This window comes from Bufo bufo, chromosome 4, assembly GCF_905171765.1.
Source record: "Bufo bufo chromosome 4, aBufBuf1.1, whole genome shotgun sequence".
Taxonomy (NCBI): domain Eukaryota; kingdom Metazoa; phylum Chordata; class Amphibia; order Anura; family Bufonidae; genus Bufo; species Bufo bufo.
In genome coordinates, this window is record NC_053392.1 from 257,158,973 (window position 1) to 257,179,026 (window position 20,054).

Consider the following 20,054-nt stretch of genomic DNA (forward strand, 5'->3'; position numbering starts at 1 on the left):
GTTATTTGGCTCTTATAGCTTTTTATTGCTTTCCTTTCTTATCCCATGTCTGTATAGTGAGTGTGAGAGGACTAGAGATGGTGTACCAGTCCTTAGTCTTATGGGATAATACAATGCCTGTTTTTTGTGAATATATCCATGGATAGAGAAATCATAACATAATAAATAAAGATTTATAATATTACATGGAGGTTATACATATTAGCATCCACAGAGGTTCTGTATAATTGCATCATTTTGCTGTTCATTATCAGAATAAGGACCTTTTGGGTTTTTGTTTATGGTATCAAAATTTTCTTGCAGTGTACAACATAGGCCTCATGCTCACAACCGTTGTTTGTTTCTGCGCCCGTTCCGCCGATTTTAGCGTTTCTGATGTGGACCCATTCATTTCTATGGAGCCGTTGAAAATGTGGATAGTCCACTGTTTGTTATCTGCGTCCGTGGTCCGTGGTTCCAGTCCGTCTAAAAAATATAACCTGTCCTATTCTTGTCCGGGAAAAATGGTTTGCGGACCCATTCAAATCAATGGGACCTCTAAAAAATGCGGAGTCACACCCGATTGTCATCCGCGTCCGCGTCCGTTTTATTCCTATCATTTGCATGGCAAACCTGTCTTACACTTTATTTTTCCTTCCTTTTTTACTGGTGGTCCTCCAAAAAAAACGGAAGACACACAGAAACACAACGGAAACAAAAACGGAAACGTATCACGGAACAACGTAACCCCAATTTGCGGAACGGAAAACAACAACGGTCGTGTGCTTGAGGCCTTAAACCAGTGCATGATTTGTGCGCCATAGGTCCCTCATAAGTTATGGACAAAATGTTGCGCGTTTGGAGAATTATGGTTAAAGGGGTTACAGAGGATTAGAAAGAAATTCCAAAAACAGCTACACACTCCTGTTCAGCCCCATTGAAGTAAATGTGGCTGAGCTACAATACCACACACAACCTGTGAACTGGTGTGGTATTGTTTTTTTTAAACCAGGCATGTTTTCTCATCCTTTACAATCCCATTAACATATTTATAGTGGACGTTAATTTCAGAATTTGCTTCCTCCAATACTTGACTGAATGTATAAATGAAGATGATAATGGAGAACAGGAGACCTCTAGTGTTAAGCTTAAGTCCATCAGGGGAACACAAGTTCCCTATTGGTGACCCCTCATAATGCTTTATGTATTGATATAAAAATCAGTAACATGAAACATACCTGGCAATCAACAATCCACACCTGGGTTTCTATCCCCATCTTTATGTCCCTGGATGTGAGGCTGTAATAGTTACAGCAACATATGTATAAATGGATCCAGCCGTATCCTGTGAGTGATATTACTGGATCTGCACAAGTGTATGCAAATTCGATGTTGTGATTGGTAGGCCACTTTCTCTCTTACTAAGCCTAATAACAGTCGCTCAGAAATTATTCCTTTGGGAATTTGAACAACTGAGGAGGGACCTGATCCAAGAATGGTCTCTAAAAATGTTTAGCTATGAACGAGCATTCTCAATGATGTCACTATACTCATTGAGGGTCATGACCAACTGCAACAGTGGGGTTCAGTCCCACCTGATGGTCAAGGAAGTCACTTGCTGCTGGAATTTAGGGGTACGGCAACACATTCAGGTTTCTTGATGCAAATTTGGAGGCCAAAACTAGGAGTGAATTTAGAAAAAGAGCAGAAGTCATATTTGTTCTTTATCATTTCTCTTCTTTCATGATTCACTCTTGATTTTGGCTTTCAAAAATGCATCAAGAAACCTGAACATTTGGCTATATCTTCATATTCCAGTAGCAAGATACCTACTTGACCGCCAGGAGGGACTGCACCCCACTGTTGCGGTTGGTCATGAGCCGTATAGAAGGAAGCTTTCATCAAAATGAGTATAGTGCGATTACTGACAATGTTCGTAGCTGAACATTTTTAGAGGTCATTCTCGAGTTTAATCTCTCTTTGGTTGCTCAAATTCTCAAATGAACAAATTTCTGAGCCATATATCCGAAATAATCTAGCAATCTTTAATGAAATCCCCTGTGTGTAATGATAGTAGAAGACTTAAAGGTTGATAAACACTGTATGAACAAAGAGTGTGGCCTCAGAATCATTTCTTCTGGAGGACCCAAGGAACTCCAGGTCAACCGTGGATAGCTTGTTTCTGCATTATTGAATATGTGAATGCCATTTTGTTCTCTAAGCATATGCATTTGTACAGAAGACATATTTACTATATTGCACCATATTTGTCAATTAAAAAAAAAAATCCATATTCAGTATATGAACGTGTATTGTTTAATTTGTCTTATGAATGATTTGATTTTGGGCATAATCATTGATGGTATAAAATAAAACACAGATGAACTGCTTCTCCTGGGAAATGTCAAAGAGCTCTCGCTCTTAGATGTCAGCTGAGACTGTAACAGAATCCCAATGTTGATTTCTAAACCAGCTGATATCACTGACATATGGAAATGCAGTGACATTTTAGGCTTGAGACATGTCATGAGTGAACTGGCCAGACACAATTGTCCATAAGGGTTTCTATATTTAGTTAGATTCTCAAAAGTAATAAAAGGACGCGTGAGAAGATGCAGCTGTTTACTATTTTAGTGTAAAGTATTCTGATTTGTATTATTTTCTTATATATAATTTTAATATATGTGTATATTAGATAAGTTCAATGATAATATGATCAATACTATGATCAATACTAATAGCTGTAAAAAAAAACACACTAATATATCACTGTGTATAGGTTAAGATCTGTTTTGAACAGGCTACATTTTTTTGTTATCTAGCATGTTTGTAAATAGATAGATATGCAATAGATAGATAGATATATAGATAGATAGATAGACGGTAAATAGATAGATAGATAAAAATGATGAGGATAGGTTTTATTTAGTTGCTCCAGGAATGTCATGCATGCCATGTATACTAGTAACATTTGTTCTCACGGTATTGGTTTTACGACTTGATGCTCTCCACTTTCTGGACTATGGTTCAACTTTATACTGGAATTGCAGCACACAGACCTCCTTAGCAATCTTAGCAGTACATGCTTAGTCTCCTTCAATGTAGAGGGATTTGCTGGAAGCGGTTTTGTAGATAAAAGTCTTAGCAACAGTGCTGAATGTTTGGAACAGCTGCAAAGGCTGCTCGGATATAATCATGCCTGACAAATGGCCTTCATTGAAGAGGCTCGGCAGCAGAAAATAAACTTGTCCCTCTGTATATCCAGCACATACAGTATACTGTACATGTATACAATTACAATTTAGACTATGCATATACACAGTATATACTTTTCCACTTTTCCTATATTTATATAGCATTATCTCCCAGTAGGAATTTTATATTCTATTGATCTGACTGATCTGCACTTAATTTGTATTTACGTATGACACATAAAATATTAAGTAAATTATGAAATTAATCAGCACAAGATCATGTATCTTTTTAAAGGAAAAAAAATATATAAAATAACAATGACATTAAAGAGTCACAGAGTTTTCAGAAAAAATTTGATGTCATAGAGAAATGTTAAATGTTTTGATCAGTGGGGGTCTGAGCACAGAGACCCCCACCAATGGCTAGAAGAAGGAGAGAGAAGTGCTCCCAGAGTGAGCTCTCTGATCCAGATGGGCCTATGGACTTTCTACTGAGTCCATCTCATTTCTTCTCCTGCAGTGAGGAAAGAGGGTGCAATATATGAGCCCTTTTCTCTCTAGCGATTGGTATCAGTCTCAGTGTTCGAACCCCAACCAAACAAAACTTTTGAAAACTCAGTAACTAAAACTGTCCATTTACCATAGGCCGCCATGGTACCACTATTATGGTACCACTTAAAAAGGAAATGCAATACAGAAAATGCATATAAAAGTATCAAGTCAATTCACACATATAATAATACCATTACAGGAAACTAAAACAAGGAATTACCAAATTAAAAACAAAAGAAGGAAGGTATATGGAAGAAGATAAAGAACTATCTGACTGCCTCAATGAATACTTCTGTTCAGTTTTTACAAAGGAAAATGAAGGAAAAGGACCTCAGTTAGGAAGACTAATGAATCTTTTGATGCATGTGTCTTTACAGAGGAAGAGGTTCTAAGTCAGCTGTCTAAAATGAAAACAAATAAGTCACAGGGGCCTGATGGGATACACCCAAAGCTATTAAAAGAGCTTAACAGTGAACTAGCAAAACCATTAACATATTTATTTAACCAATCACTGGTAACAGGAGTCATCCCAGAAGATTGGAAATTAGCAAATGTTGTGCCCATTCACAAGAAAGGTAGTAGGGAGGAATCAGGCAACTATAGGCCAGTAAGCCTGACATCAATAGTGGGGAAATTAATGTAAACCATACTCAAGGAGAGGATTGTGGAACATCTAAAATCCCATGGATTGAAAGATGAAAAACAGCATGGGTTTACTTCAGGGAGATCATGTCAAACTAATCTTATTGATTTTTTTGATTGGGTAACTAAAATAATAGTTGGCGGAGGTGCAGTAGACATCGCTTATCTAGACATTAGTAAGGCTTTTAATACTGTCCCACATAGAAGGCTTATCAATAAATTAGAGTCTTTGGGCTTGGACTCCCATATTGTTGAATGGATTAGGCAGTGTCTGAGGGACAGACAACAGAGGGTTGTAGTCAATGGAGTATATTCAGACCATAGTCTTGTTACCAGTGGGGTACCTCAGGGATCTGTTCTGGGACCCATATTGTTTAATATCTTTATCAGCGAAATTGCAGAAGGCCTCGATGGTAAGGTGTGTCTTTTTGCTGATGACACAAAGATTTGTAACAGGGTTGATGTTCCTGGAGGGATACACCAAATGGAAAAGGATTTAGGAAAACTAGAGGAATGGTCAAAAATCTGGCAACTAAAATTGCAAGATAATGCACCTGGGGCATAAAAACCCAAGAGCAGAATATAAAATCAGTGATACAGTCCTAACCTCAGTATCTGAGGAATGGGATTTAGGGGTCATTATTTTAGAAGACACAGTCAGTGTCACTCCTCAGCACATACACAGAGGCCGCTTTGGTAACTGGAGACCACCAGTCATATCTGCATCTATACTGTATGTAGAAGCCTGAATGGTGGTGCATACACACTTGGGAGCAGGCCGTATGATTGCTAGAAAACAGAAGCACTCCACACAGCCAACACTACACATACAGTGTGTTGAACAGGACTACAAGTATACAGTGTATTTACAAAGTCTTCAAACCCTTTCTTTTTTTTTACATTTTGTTAAGTTACAGCTTCATGCTAAAATAAAAAAAGTTCAATTTGTTCCCCATGATTTTGCACTCAACACCCCATAATGAGAAAGTGAAAACAGAATGTTCAAAAATCTAATGCATTTGATAATTTATTGAAAATGCAAAACATAGATCTTGCATTGACATAAGTATTCAGACCCTTTACACAGTGCTTAGTTGAAGCACCTTTGGCAGCAATTACAGCCTCCAGTCTTCTTGGGTATGATCCCACAAGGTTTGCATGTGGATTTGGGGATTTTCTGCCATTCTTCTCTGCAGATCCTCTCAAGCCCTTATCAGATTTCACAGGGACCATCAATGTACAGCCATTTTCAGGTATCTCCAAAGATAAGCCAATCCTTTGTTGTCTTGGCAGTATGCTTAGGGTCTTTGGAGAGATTTATCATCTCTCTTGAGCCAGAAAAGTGGCTTTAAATGCAGTCCTGATCAAAAGTTTAAGACCACTTGAAAAATGGCAAAAAATCATATTTAGCATGGCTGAATCTTAACAAGGTTCCAAGTAGAGCTTCAACATGCAACAAGAAGAAGTGGGAGTGAGACCAAAAATTTTTTGAGCATTCAATTTATTGAAAACAATGAATAAACCGAAACAGGCTGTTTTTCAGCTGATCAAAAGTTTAGGACCACACCTCCAAAAAAAAACGAAACCCCTCCAAAAACAGAAATCCAACTTCCAAACATGAACTCAGTAATGAGTAGCTCCGCCGTTATTGTTCATCACTTCAAAAATTCGTTTCGGCATGTTTGATGCAAGCGTTTCCATGAGGTGAGTGGGAACATTTCTCCAAGTGGTGAAGATGGCCGCACGAAGGCCATCTTCTGTCTGGAACTGTTGTCCATTTTTGTAAACTTCCCTTGCCATCCATCCCCAAAGGTTCTCAATTGGATTTAGATCAGGGGAACACGCAGGATGGGCCAAAAGAGTGATGTTATTCTCCTGGAAGAAGTCCCTTGTCCTGCGGGCATTGTGTACTGTAGCGTTGTCCTGTTGAAAAACCCAGTCGTTACCACACAGACGAGGGCCCTCTGTCATGAGGAATGCTTTCTGCAACATCTGGACATAGCCAGCGGCCGTTTGACGCCCCTGCACTTCCTGAAGCTCCATTGTTCCACTGAAGGAAAAAGCACCCCAGACCATTATGGCAACCCCTCCACTGTGGCGCGTAGAAAACATCTCAGGTGGGATCTGCTTGTCATGCCAGTAACGTTGGAAACCATCAGGACCATCAAGGTTAAATTTTTTCTCATCAGAGAATAAAACTTTCTTCCACCTTTGAATGTCCCATGTTTGGTGCTCTCTTGCAAAGTCCAAACGAGCAGTTCTGTGGCGTTCCAGGAGACAAGGTCTTTGAAGACGTTTTTTGTTTTGAAGCCCTTCAGTCTCAGATGCCGTCTGATGGTTATGGGGCTGCTGTCAGCACCAGTAAGGGCCTTAATTTGGGTCGAGGATCATCCAATGTCTTGACGGACAGCCAATTGGATCCTCCGGCTCACTGCTGATGAAATTTTTTTGGGTCTTCCACTTGACTTTTTTGTTCCATAACCCTCAGGATCATTTAAGAAATTCCAAATGACTGTCTTACTGCGTCCCACCTCAGCAGCGATGGCGCGCTGTGAGAGACCCTGCTTATGCAGTTCAACAACCCGACCACGTTCAAAAAGGGAGAGTTTTTTTGCCTTTGCCATGACAGAAAATGACTACCTGACAGAAAATGACAATGAATCCACATCTTTGCACAGATTTGGCCTTTTAAAAGCATGTGGTCCTAAAATTTTGATCAGCTGAAAAACAGCCTGTTTCAGTTTAATCGTTATTTTTAATTAATTGAATGCTCAAAAAAATGTTTTGTCTCACTCTCATTTCTTCTTGTTACATGTTGAAGCTCTACTTGGAACCTTGTTAAGATCCAACAATCTAAAATAAGATTTTTTGCCTTTTTCAAGTGGACTTAAACTTTTGATCAGGACTGTAGTTGTAAGCTGTGTGTTTGTGTGTATCTTTTTATGCCACACTCAGCAATTTTCCAAAAGGAGGCATGACAAGGGTAGGAAATGGGTGTGGCCAACAGCTGAGACAAATTCTTTTTCATTCATGCCAGTTTTCTGGTGCAAATGAAGCCAGAAATCTATGGCAGCTCTCAGATGTCGTAGATTTTCTTTAGTCACATGGACTTCTGGAGAATGCACCTAATTTTGTCTTTTTTGAAGGTAAATAGTTGGTAAACAGTCTGAGTTCCAGATCACTCTGGATCAGGTTTTCATTAAGAATATCTCTGCACTTTGATCCATTCAGCTGTCCCTCAACTCTGACCAGTCTTTCTGAAAAACACAGACCCCACAGCATGATGCTGCCACAACCATGCTTCAACATGATGCTTAGAATTAAGGCCATCAGATCAGAGAATTTTGTTTCTCACAGTCTGAGAATCCTATAGGTGTTTTTTTTTTTTTTTTTTAAACCTTCATGTGTCTTTTACTGAAGAGAGGCTTCATTTTGGCAACTCTGCCACAAAGCCCAGATTCACTGAATGCTGCAGTAATGGCTGACCTTCTAGAGGTTTCTCTCATCTGCACACATCTCTGGTGCTCAGGCAGAGTGCCCATTAGGTTCTTGGTCACCTCTCTAACCAAGGCCCTTTTACCCTGATTACTTACTTTAGTAGGGTGGTGAGCGCTAGGAAGAGTCTGGGTTGTTACACACTTCTTCCATGTAAGAATTATTTATTCCACTGTACTTTTGGGTACTTTTATTGCAGCTGAATTTTTTGTACCCTTCTCCAGATCGGTACTTCCACAAAATCCTGTCTCTCATCTCTACAGGCAGTTCTTTCCTCCTCATGGCTTGATTTTTGCATTGTCAGCTCTGAGGCCTTCTGTAGACAGTTATGTGTGTTTCCAAATCATGTCCAATAGACTGGATTTACCACAAGTGGACTCCAATCACGGTGTAGAATCATCTCAAAGATGATCAAGAGCAATTGGAGGTCCCCAGAGCTAAATTTCAAGTGTCATAGCAAAGAGTCTGAATTACCATGCCCATGCAAAATGTTAGCATTTCCTTTTTAATACATTTGCAAGCATTTCAAAAATTATGAATTAAAATTCTGTTTTCACTTTCTCATTATGGGGTATTGAGTGCAGATTGATGGCCGCAACATAACAAAATATAAAAAAAGTGAAAGGTTCTGAAGACTTTCCAAAGGAACTGTAAGGGAAAGCTCAGAGCATCTGTCATGCATATACTTTAAGGCTACAGACTTACCTGTATGTTTGCGGGAGCAATAAACTTCAGGTTCCCCATTACACTAATAGAACATACTGTCATCTTTTGAGAGACTATATTCCGCCAAGAATACTGCAGAGATACCAACATAATGAGAGTGAGAGAGACAAGTTGCACCTCTTGGTTGATTTGGGAAGATTTGTGCAGATAATGAGACAGAGATTTAGAGGGAATATTTACTGTGCTGATGCCTCCCATACACAGCCTTATGTGAACATCTATTGAACTATCTCAGTAAAGTACAATGGACTTTTGGCACTCAAACAGGCCTCATCATTGCACAGCACGGCCATTTGACTCACTTGTATTGCATGGCCCATCTGTGGGACCCCTGCCATGCACCTAAAAACTCATCTTTACCAAGGGTGCCCCGCCTAATACAAGGCAGGAGCCCCAAAGCCAGGGAGTGCCCCGATGAGAAGAAAAGGTGCACCCTTCCCATCACCACATGACCCCAGGGATTGCTATAGTGAGGACTGCCACCATGAGTAACTACAAACACCATTATTGATACCACCACTCCTGTCCGCAACTCCCCTCTCCTGGGCCTGCTGCATATGCATCTAAAACAATAAACTAGGCAGTTTGTTAAATAAATAAATACTGCCCAGTTTTTTATATGAATGCATAAGATGGTTGAGATGCTTGACATTGCCATTCCATATGTAGTACAGTCAGTGTGCTGTCTCGTGTGCTATCTGTGTGTGGGGTTGGGGGACTAAGGTCCCCTGTGGGCCAGTCTGAATCCGATTTTCAGTACTTGAAATAAAGGCAACCAGGGAAAATGAACCTGATGAAACCAATAAAGAAGCAGTTTATTTTCACTCCATTTCGTTTTTTCTGGTCGCGCTGACACTGAATTTTACATTGACTTACTGCATTTACATTGCATTTGTTTTTTTTATCTGTTTGATCACCGAATTATGTAGTGTTATTATATGTATATTTTCACTACCCACCCCCTTTTTAAGTGGTTTGGCACCATTTCTTGTATATATTTTGACACCCTGGCTTTATCCATATGTCCTCTGTATTTGAAGAAGGGGCTGGTCCCCAAAATACATCTACCTGCACTTATATCTGAATTGCTTCAATAAAGATCACATTTTCTACTGGGATGGGGCTGGTGCCAAGGATTTTTGTGTTCATTTTGGCTTCTGTTTTCTGACACTTCTATATCCAGTTGGCATGCGATGCCCAGCACCTACAGCCTAACCTGAACCATATAAGCTCACTTGGAAAAGCATTTATAGTGGTTTTGCTTATCACAACCCCATCAGGTGAACATATTCCTCACTTCTCCTGGTCTCCAAGGGTATCACTCTCTGTTGTGCTAATGGAGTAAGTGTGTGCTATCAAATTAATTGAGTTATTAGACTGATCAGCAATGAAAAAGTAGGTCAGCAATTTTGAGTAAGGTAATGGATTTTTTTTCCTCAAGAGCTTTTGTTCATCATGGTTATATGTCCCTACTTCTGTTGGTTAATAACTGGTATTTGAAAGGTAGTTACTGTCTTACACCTAATGCACAGTTTGTGTATTACAGATCCCTGTTTTGTGATTCTGTAATACTGTGTCCATATTTTTTTCCCCAAGATTCCTTAAGAATCGATGAGGTCACTATTGTAGTATTCTATATTATATAGAGCATGGTACCTAATGTAGTGGCAAACACCATATGGTGACACAAACAGCTACTTTGGACCTGTAGGGACTCTGTGTGCCACTGTATGAGAATATATGTATGTGGCAGTGCTGGGTGCATGAACCATTATATGGAAATTATTTCAACACTTGTGGGAAAATGTATTGATAATATTTAACACCAAATAAACTGGTAATAAAATATTCTAATGACTACTTCACACTTTCTAGATATATGTTTTGCTTCACATGTGGTGTATGACTTAAAATTTTTATGATTATTTTGGAGATGGGTTGTCATAGACATATCAGTTATTTCATAGCTAAATATAGCCCTTTACCACTTCAGAAATCACCTTCTGGATGTCAATGCTACTTAGTCCTCAGTCACAGCTCTGAAGTCTAGTTACTGATGTTTTCTTTAATCAGATTGAAAGATAATGTAATTAAATCGACTGGATAACTTAAAGCCCCCAATACACAGTAGTTTGTCTGACAATCCAATGATGTCTGTCTGGGGAAAGAAGTACCGTGCAAACTGAAATTTTTGCACACTATCCTTTGGTTCTCCCAGGAGCTAAGCCACCACCAGAAGAGCCTCTATTGACAACACCCATGCTTGGCCGAACCAAACATGTATGTGAATGGGGAAGTCAAGAGGCAGGTGAGAGAAATAGCCATTGGCCAAATGATCATTTAGCTGGACACCTTTAGATAACCCATTGTTGAGTGCCCTGAGGCATGATAAGTTCTTAGAGGAGATCTCTTAGGCTGAGTTCACATAAGCGTTCACTCTTTCTGTTCTGCTTTTGTCTCCACTTAAAAAATCTTCCTCTGAGCAGAAACCTAATGGACCCCATTATAGTCTATGGGGTACGTAGGCTCTATTTGGCTCAGTTATGTGCAGAATATGTCTTTTCCATTCTTCAGCTCCTATAACGGAGCAGAAGAATGGAAAGGCTGAATGCTGATGTGAATTCAGCCTTATGCAACTCTATGCAACTCATCTTTGGGAGACCCAGATTACATAGAGTTTGCTACACGAAAATCTCTTTAACAATTTTGAACAGTAACCTGCATTTTTTCTATGTTCTGTTCCTATATGGAACTGTTTATTATTGAAGTCACAATGTGAGACTTTTATCAGAACTGTTGGTGCTGTAAACATTGTAGAAAATACACTGGTATGAAAAGTAAAATTTTACAAATTGATGTTGGATTATTCCTTGGTGGTGACATATAAACAACAATTGGCCCAATTTACTAAGCCTGTAGATCATGTAAACTTAAGGCTCATTTACGCAGTGTTGACTAGAAGACAATTATTGGAAAGGAAGCGTTCCTTCCCAACAATTGCCTGCTTGTTAGTGGAGTTAAAAGCAGCATTTACATGCAGTGATCTTCCCCACAGTAGCTATCGCTCATTCTCATACCAATTCATTGTTTCTGGACAGCAGATCACTGTTCACACAGCACAATCTACTGCCCAGAAACAATGCTTAAAGGGTGTATTAGACACCCTGATGCCACAGACTATTGCTGTTAGGGAAGCGTTCCCTCCCGGTAATTCTCCGATAGGTAGCGGAGGACACCACTGCTATTACATGCAGCGATGTCCTCCGTGGAATGGGGAGGAGCGATTGCTATGCCAATGCTCTTCCTCATGGAGAGCAGTGGTGTGTGCTGGCGGCAGATTGCTATTACACAGCGTGATCTGCTGCCGACACCATTATGATTTTTAAGCATGCGTTTGGAGGCAGTATTAGACTGCCAGATGATCGCTAACGAGCGTACGTAGGAACGCTCGTTAGCGATCACTTGATAGAAAGTCTGGGAGTCACATACACCCTTAAGATGTCTGCACCACAGATCATTTCACCCAATACATACAAGTGTTATGCTTGTTCATCAGGTGGTCTGCAGCACCTTTACATGATCAGATTTTCATAGAAGCGTTTGTTCCTGATAATCTGCCCCATAATTGGGGAGTGTAAATGCACCTTTAGACAGACTGTCTAAACATGCACCAGAATTATCACAGTGCCTCAGACCAGATGATAAATTGAGTGCATGGCTGGACACTAACTCTATACCAAGTATTAGTTGGCTTAGTTTGAGACAGAATTTTATGCTATGATTGTGGATCGATTTTGGCGCAAACCATTGCAATTTAGGCCACTTCTCCTTTCCAGCAAAGCCACACCCATTTCCAGTAAACCACAATCTTTCTCGTTCCAATCACAAAAAGTTTCTCTAAACCTGGACCACTTTTACTGCCAAAATATAGGTGCACCCACATTAATAAATGTGGGCCAGTAACAGTTGTTTGCATGGGCGTCCGCAGAAATTTTTCCATGGGCGTCCGCATAATTTTATTGACATCCATGCTCTACTTGTTTCTGAGAATGTAATAAAGGGGAGGGGCATATTCATTATCACAAAGTATAATAACGCAGTGGCGGATCCAGAGCCTGGTCTCGGGAGTGGCACTTCCAGATTATTTTCTGTCCGCCGCCACAAAACAATGGTGCTTATAGAACAGACTACACAGTGTAGCGGTATACTGTATATTGTGTGGCACAGTGTAGGCTATATGTGTATAACATAAACATATTTCACATGAAAACTTACAATTACTTGGCTTGGCCCTTGGGGATCTCGGACACCACTTCAAAACTTGGCTGGGGAGCTCGGCGGAGCTGATGTGTTTTATCCTAATCAGAAAGATTTCATAATAAGGATTTGGAGAAGGGGCAGAGGAATAGCAGAGCAGGGAGAGGATGGTGCTGCTACTAGGGGGTCATACCATGTGGGAGTAATGAAGCCCACCATAATGCCCCCCAGTAGAAATAATTCTCCTTATAATGTGACAGTGCAAAAAATACCCCCTTGTAATGCCCCCAGTTGAGCTAACGTCCCCATAGTGCCCCCATAATGTGCCAGTATAAAATACCCCTATATAGTGCCCCCAGTAAATGCCTCCATAGTGCGCCTCTCCCCCCTTCCTCCTAGTGCCCCCCATAATGTACCAGTATAAAATGCCCCAGTAGATGCCCTCAGTGTGCCCCATAATTTGCAAATATAAAATACCCCTTCTTAGGGCCCCCCGTAAATGACCCCATAGTACTCCTCTCCCCCTTCCTCATAGTACTCACCATAATGTGTCCCAGTATAAAATTCTACTGTACAGAGCCCCCCATATAAAACACCCCTTCTTTGTGGCCTCAGTAGATGCCCCTATAGTGCCCCCAATAATGTCCCAGTAATAACAGCCCCCCATCATGTGCCAGTAATAACAGCCCCCAATCATGTGCCAGTAATAACAGCCCCCCATCATGTGCCAGTAATAACAGCCCCCCCATCATTTGCCAGTAATAACAGCCCCCATCATGTGCCAGTAATGACAGCCCCCCTTGTGCCAGTAATGACAGCCCCCATTATGTGGCAGTAATGACAGCCCCCCATTATGTGCCAGTAATGACAGCCCCCCATTATGTGCCAGTAATGACAGCCCCCCATTATGTGCCAGTAATGACAGCCCCCCATTATGTGCCAGTAATGACAGACCCCCCATTATGTGCCAGTAATAACAGCCCCCCATCATGTGCCAGTAATAACAGCCCCCCCATCATGTGCCAATAATGACAGCCCCCCCTTGTGCCAGTAATGACAGCCCCCCATTATGTGCCAGTAATGAAAGCCCTCCAGTATGTGCCAGTAATGACAGCCCCCCATTATGTGCCAGTAATGACAGCCCCCATTATGTGCCAGTAATGACAGCCCCCCATTATGTGCAAGTAAAGACAGCCCCCCATTATGTGCCAGTAATGACAGCCCCCCCATTATGTGCCAGTAGCCAGAGACCCCCATTATGTGCCAGTGGCCAGAGACCCCCATTATGTGCCAGTAGCCACCAGTATTGTACACAAAAAAAATAAACATTTATACTTACCTCCTTGGCAGCGATGCGATGAAGGTCTCTTCCGGCCTGTGTCCCACACTGTACCGCTCAGGGCCGGTCTCTAATAGGCTGCCGGCTTAGTGCCTGCAGCCTATCAGAGGAAGGGAAAGGGACACACCTCTCCCTCCCCTGCCTCAGCACAGTCATCTGTATCGCTGTCCTGAAGATGGCGATACAGATGACTATGGAGATGAACGCTTCCACAATGGAAGCGTTCATCTCCCTGTGCCCCGCCGCCGCCCCCCCCCCCCCACTTCTGGGCAGCTCTGGGGGGGGGGCAATTGCCCCGTTGCCCCCCCCCCAGATCCGCCAGTGCTGCAGAGGCAGAACTCAGTTCACAGATTTCCAGGGCCCCAGGGGGGAGCAATTGCCCCCCCTTGCCCCCCCTGCGGAAGCCCATGGTTGTTTGTTAGCTTGATGTCAATACTCACACCACTGACACACCATTACTGGTATTAATGTGGATAGAATTCTCCAAAATCACTGTCACTTTACTTGTCAATGATTAGGGATGAGCGAACCCGAACTGTATAGTTCGGGTTCGTACCGAATTTTGGGGTGTCTGTGACACGGACCCGAACCCGAACATTTTCGTAAAAGTCCGGGTTCGGGTTCGGTGTTCGGCGCTTTCTTGGCGCTTTTTGAAAGGCTGCAAAGCAGCCAATCAACAAGCGTCATACTTCTTGGCCCAAGAGGCCATCACAGCCATGCCTACTATTGGCATGGCTGTGATTGGCCAGTGCACCATGTGACCCAGCCTCTATTTAAGCTGGAGTCACGTAGCGCCGCACGTCACTCTGCTATGATCAGTATAGGGAGAGGTTGCAGCTGCGACGTTAGGGCGAGATTAGGCAGATTAACTCCTCACCAAGTGTATTTAACCATCGATAGTGTGGTTATTTTGTGCTATATCCTACATCAGCTGCAGGCTGAGCCTGTGTCACCGAAGTGCATTTAACCATCAACAGTCTGATTATTTTTTGGCCATATACTACATCTGGTGCAGGCTGAGCCTGTGTCACCCAAGTGCATTTAACCATCAACAGTCTGATTATTTTTTGGCCATATACTACATCTGGTGCAGGCTGAGCCTGTGTCACCCAAGTGCATTTAACCATCAACAGTGTGGTTATTTTTTGGCCATATATTACATCAGGGGCAAGTTGAGCCTGTCACCCAGCGCCTAAAAAATAGACCTGACATTTCTATTCAACCAAATCTGTACTGTTTTAGCTGGTCAAGTTATTTGTATTGACCGTAAAAGCACACTTTCTTTTCTGGGTTGAAAAAGCATTCCCAAATTTGCCATTCTCAAAATAACTAGTTTCTGGTATTTGAGGCCTACTTGAAATCTATCCCAAAAATAAAATCTTACATTGAAGGTATTGATAGTGTCATTCAGAAAAACCTAAGACACACGCTAGCGTGCTGATAGAAGTGTCATTCTGTGATTAAACCTATACCTGTCACACAGCGCAAAAAAAAACAGGTCTCACATCTCTATTCAACCAAATCTGCACTGTTTTTGCTGGTCAAGTTATTTGTAGTGACCGTAAAAGCAGACTTTTTGTTCTGGGTTGAAAAAGCATTCCAAAATTTCCCATTCTCAAAATAACTAGTTTCTGGTATTTGAGGCCTACTTGAAATCTATCCCAAAAAGAAAATCTTACATTGAAGGTATTGATAGTGTCATTCAGAAAAACCTAAGACACACGCTAGCGTGCTGATAGAAGTGTCATTCTGTGATTAAACCTATACCTGTCACACAGCGCAAAAAAAAACAGGTCTAACATCTCTATTCAACCAAATCTGCACTGTTTTTGCTGGTCAAGTTATTTGTAGTGACCGTAAAAGCAGACTTTTTGTTCTGGGTTGAAAAAGCATTCCCAAATTTCCCATTCTCAAAATAACTAGTTTCTGGTATTTGAGGGCTACTTGAAATCTATCCCAAAAAGAAAATCTTACATTGAAGGTATTGATAGTGTCATTCAGAAAAACCTAAGACACACGCTAGCATGCTGATAGAAGTGTCATTCTGTGATTAAACCTATACCTGTCACACAGCGCAAAAAAAAACAGGTCTCATATCTCTATTCAACCAAATCTGCAGTGTTTTTGCTGGTCAAGTTATTTGTAGTGACCGTAAAAGCAGACTTTTTGTTCTGGGTTGAAAAAGCATTCCCAAATTTCCCATTCTCAAAATAACTAGTTTCTGGTATTTGAGGCCTACTTGAAATCTATCCCAAAAAGAAAATCTTACAGTGAAGGGATTGATAGTGTCATTCAGAAAAACCTAAGACACACGCTAGCGTGCTGATAGAAGTGTCATTCTGTGATTAAACCTATACCTGTCACACAGCGCAAAAAAAAACAGGTCTCACATCTCTATTCAACCAAATCTGCACTGTTTTTGCTGGTCAAGTTATTTGTAGTGACCGTAAAAGCAGACTTTTTGTTCTGGGTTGAAAAAGCATTCCCAAATTTCCCATTCTCAAAATAACTAGTTTCTGGTATTTGAGGCCTACTTGAAATCTATCCCAAAAAGAAAATCTTACAGTGAAGGTATTGATAGTGTCATTCAGAAAAACCTAAGACACACGCTAGCGTGCTGATAGAAGTGTCATTCTGTGATTAAACCTATACCTGTCACACAGCGCAAAAAAAAACAGGTCTCACATCTCTATTCAACCAAATCTGCACTGTTTTTGCTGGTCAAGTTATTTGTAGTGACCGTAAAAGCAGACTTTTTGTTCTGGGTTGAAAAAGCATTCCCAAATTTCCCATTCTCAAAATAACTAGTTTCTGGTATTTGAGGCCTACTTGAAATCTATCCCAAAAAGAAAATCTTACAGTGAAGGTATTGATAGTGTCATTCAGAAAAACCTAAGACACACGCTAGCGTGCTGATAGAAGTGTCATTCTGTGATTAAACCTATACCTGTCACACAGCGCAAAAAAAAACAGGTCTCACATCTTTATTCAACCAAATCTGCACTGTTTTTGCTGGTCAAGTTATTTGTAGTGACCGTAAAAGCAGACTTTTTGTTCTGGGTTGAAAAAGCATTCCCAAATTTCCCATTCTCAAAATAACTAGTTTCTGATATTTGAGGCCTACTTGAAATCTATCCCAAAAAGAAAATCTTACATTGAAGGTATTGATAGTGTCATTCAGAAAAACCTAAGACACACGCTAGCGTGCTGATAGAAGTGTCATTCTGTGATTAAACCTATACCTGTCACACAGCGCAAAAAAAAACAGGTCTCACATCTCTATTCAACCAAATCTGCACTGTTTTTGCTGGTCAAGTTATTTGTAGTGACCGTAAAAGCAGACTTTTTGTTCTGGGTTGAAAAAGCATTCCCAAATTTCCCATTCTCAAAATAACTAGTTTCTAGTATTTGAGGCCTACTTGAAATCTATCCCAAAAAGAAAATCTTACAGTGAAGGTATTGATAGTGTCATTCAGAAAAACCTAAGACACACGCTAGCATGCTGATAGAAGTGTCATTCTGTGATTAAACCTATACCTGTCACACAGCGCAAAAAAAAACAGGTCTCACATCTGTATTCAACCAAATCTGCACTGTTTTTGCTGGTCAAGTTATTTGTAGTGACCGTAAAAGCAGACTTTTTGGTCTGGGTTGAAAAAGCATTCCCAAATTTCCCATTCTCAAAATAACTAGTTTCTGGTATTTGAGGCCTACTTGAAATCTATCCCAAAAAGAAAATCTTACATTGAAGGTATCGATAGTGTCATTCAGAAAAACCTAAGACACACGCTAGCGTGCTGATAGAAGTGTCATTCTGTGATTAAACCTATACCTGTCACACAGCGCAAAAAAAAAACAGGTCTCACATCTCTATTCAACCAAATCTGCACTGTTTTTGCTGGTCAAGTTATTTGTAGTGACCGTAAAAGCAGACTTTTTGTTCTGGGTTGAAAAAGCATTCCCAAATTTCCCATTCTCAAAATAACTAGTTTCTGGTATTTGAGGCCTACTTGAAATCTATCCCAAAAAGAAAATCTTACAGTGAAGGTATTGATAGTGTCATTCAGAAAAACCTAAGACACACGCTAGCGTGCTGATAGAAGTGTCATTCTGTGATTAAACCTATACCTGTCACACAGCGCAAAAAAAAACAGGTCTCACATCTCTATTCAACCAAATCTGCACTGTTTTTGCTGGTCAAGTTATTTGTAGTGACCGTAAAAGCAGACTTTTTATTCTGGGTTGAAAAAGCATTCCCAAATTTCCCATTCTCAAAATAACTAGTTTCTGGTATTTGAGGCCTACTTGAAATCTATCCCAAAAAGAAAATCTTACATTGAAGGTATTGATAGTGTCATTCAGAAAAACCTAAGACACACGCTAGCGTGTTGATAGAAGTGTCATTCTGTGATTAAACCTATACCTGTCACACAGCGCAAAAAAAAACAGGTCTCACATCTCTATTCAACCAAATCTGCACTGTTTTAGCTGGTCAAGTTATTTGTAGTGACCGTAAAAGCAGACTTTTTGTTCTGGGTTGAAAAAGCATTCCCAAATTTGCCATTCTCAAAATTGTGGTGAACGGGAACAATGAGGAAAACATCTAATAAGGGACGCGGACGCGGATGTGGACATGGTCGTGGTGGTGTTAGTGGACCCTCTGGTGCTGGGAGAGGACGTGGCCGTTCTGCCACAGCCACACGTCCTAGTGAACCAACTACCTCAGTGGATCCAGCACGTTCACATTATCTCCCACCCAGTCTTCTGCAGAAAGAGCACAGGTGGCGCATGAAAACCAAGCCCATCGGTCTGTCACATCACCCCCATGCATATCAGGGAAACTGTCTGAGCCTCAAGTTATGCAGCAATCTCTTATGCTGTTTGAAGACTCTGCTGCCAGGGTTTCCCAAGGGCATCCACCTAGCCCTTCCCCAGGGGTGGAAGAGAAAGAATGCACTAACGCACAACCACTTATTTTTCCTGATGATGAGGACATGGGAATACCACTTCAGCACGTCTCTGATGATGACAAAACACAGGTGCCAACTGCTGCGTCTTTCTGCAGTGTGCAGACTGAACAGGAGGTCAGGGATCAAGACTGGGTGGAAGACGATGCAGGGGACGATGAGGTCCTAGACCCCACATGGAATGAAGGTCGTGCCACTGACTTTCACAGTTCGGAGGAAGAGGCAGTGGTGAGACCGAGCCAACAGCGTAGCAAAAGAGGGAGCAGTGGGCAAAATCAGAACACCCGCGGCCAAGAGACTCCACCTGCTACTGACCGCCGCCATCTGGGACCGAGCACCCCAAAGGCAGCTTCAAGGAGTTCCCTGGCATGGCACTTCTTCAAACAATGTGCTGACGACAAGACCCGAGTGGTTTGCACGCTGTGCCATCAGAGCCTGAAGTGAGGCATTAACGTTCTGAACCTTAGCACAACCTGCATGACCAGGCACCTGCATGCAAAGCATGAACTGCAGTGGAGTAAACACCTTAAAAACAAAGAAGTCACTCAGGCTCCCCCTGCTACCTCTTCTGCTGCCTCGGCCTCTTCTGCTGCTGCCGCCGCCTCGGCCTCTTCCTCCGCCTCTGGAGGAACGTTGGCACCTGCCGCCCAGCAAACATGGGATGTACCACCAACACCACCACCTGCGTCACCAAGCATCTCAACCATGTCACACGGCAGCGTTCAGCTCTCCATCTCACAAACATTTGAGAGAAAGCGTAAATTACCACCTAGCCACCCTCGATCCCTGGCCCTGAATGCCAGCATTTCTAAACTACTGGCCTATGAAATGCTGTCATTTAGGCTGGTGGACACACACAGCTTCAAACAGCTCATGTCACTTGCTGTCCCACAGTATGTTGTT

General features: G+C 41.6%; 1 protein-coding gene across 6 annotated transcripts in view; it reads left to right on the forward strand.

The window, feature by feature from the left end:
- The window catches only part of MYOM2 (myomesin 2), a 446,804-nt gene that overhangs the window by 754 nt on the left and 425,996 nt on the right, over positions 1 to 20,054 (forward strand). Inside the window, exon 1 of one of the 6 annotated variants that reach the window (XM_040428542.1) lies at positions 9,880 to 10,006. The exons of the other annotated variants lie outside the window; for them this stretch is intronic. The gene's annotated coding sequence lies outside the window, so the exon portion shown is untranslated. Of the gene's footprint in view, positions 1 to 9,879; positions 10,007 to 20,054 lie in introns of those variants that run through there. 6 annotated transcript variants of the gene reach the window in all.